At 44.8% G+C, this 1,094-nt stretch overlaps 2 non-coding genes across 2 annotated transcripts; both read right to left on the bottom strand.

Moving 5' to 3' along the window:
• Positions 1–153, bottom strand: TGME49_459050 (the record flags this gene model as incomplete). Its single annotated transcript, XR_001974249.1, has 1 exon — positions 1–153. It is a non-coding gene; the product is annotated as a 5.8S ribosomal RNA (ribosomal RNA).
• Positions 154–491: 338 nt separating this feature from the next.
• TGME49_459040 lies at positions 492–1,094 on the bottom strand (the record flags this gene model as incomplete). Its single annotated transcript, XR_001974248.1, has 1 exon — positions 492–1,094. It is a non-coding gene; the product is annotated as a 28S ribosomal RNA (ribosomal RNA).

The raw sequence follows: 1,094 nt of genomic DNA, 5'->3' as shown, positions 1-1,094 counted from the left end.
TTCAGCAATGGATGTCTTGGCTCGCGCAACGATGAAGGACGCAGCGAACTGCGAAACGCAATGTGAATTGCAGAATTCAGTGAATCATCAGATTTCTGAACGCAAATGGCACCTTGGGGATATTCTCCTTGGTACGTCTGTTTCAGTGTCTTTGAAATCACAATTTTCTGCTTTTTTAGGGTCGTTGCTTCAGTTTGGCTGAAGCCCCCTAGGAGCAGTATGATTGGGTGTCATGAGTGTTGAATACTCAATGTCACCCTGAATAATGAACACAGCGGAGAAACTACTCGTGCCTCTTCTTTTAGAGGCTCAAGTGTATTGTTGAGTTGTATCGATGACATCATTGAGATACGGTGGCTTCTTCATTGAAGACAAAGTTTCATTGATGCTGTCGATCGACTTCAATACCGCAATGGAATTTCGGTTCCATTGTTGCTCTGCGAGGTTTCGTCGTTGTTGTTTTGTCTCGGGCGTTTGTCCGATTTATTTATCAGACCTGAAATCAGGCGAGGTTACCCGCTGAACTTAAGCATATTATTAAGCGGAGGAGAAGAAAATAACTATGATTCCCTTAGTAACGGCGAGTGAACCGGGATCAGCTCAAAGTGGAAATCAACTGCTCTTTCCGAGCTGTTGACTTGTAGCCTCGAGAGGCGTTACCAGTGGAAGCGCAGGGTTAAGTTACTTGGGAAAGAACATCATAGAGGGTGAGAATCCCGTCCTTCCCCTGCGTTTTTTGTTCCACGTACGGTACGCTTTTATAGAGTCGCGTTCATCGGGATTTGAGCGCAAAATGTGTGGTAGGTTTCACATAAAGCTAAGTACTGGCGCGAGACCGATAGCAAACAAGTACCGTGAGGGAAAGATGAAAAGTTCTTTGGAAAGAGAGTTAAAAGTGCCTGAAATTGCTGAAAAGGAAGCGATTGGGACCTTTTTGATTCCAAGAAGTGCCGCCGGTTTGCCATCTATCCCTTTGCCTTCTCTCTCTCACCAGGTTTAGGCTTTGGTTTCTTGATGTATTTCCGGTTCATCTTTTTGGAGAGGTCAGCATCAGCTACTCAGAATTGATTTCGTTCAAAGAAGGTAGGTTCCTT

The sequence above is a fragment of the Toxoplasma gondii genome (genome assembly GCF_000006565.2).
Source record: "Toxoplasma gondii ME49 unplaced genomic scaffold asmbl.483, whole genome shotgun sequence".
Lineage (NCBI taxonomy): Eukaryota > Apicomplexa > Conoidasida > Eucoccidiorida > Sarcocystidae > Toxoplasma > Toxoplasma gondii.
This window is presented reverse-complemented; position numbering and strand designations above follow the sequence as displayed.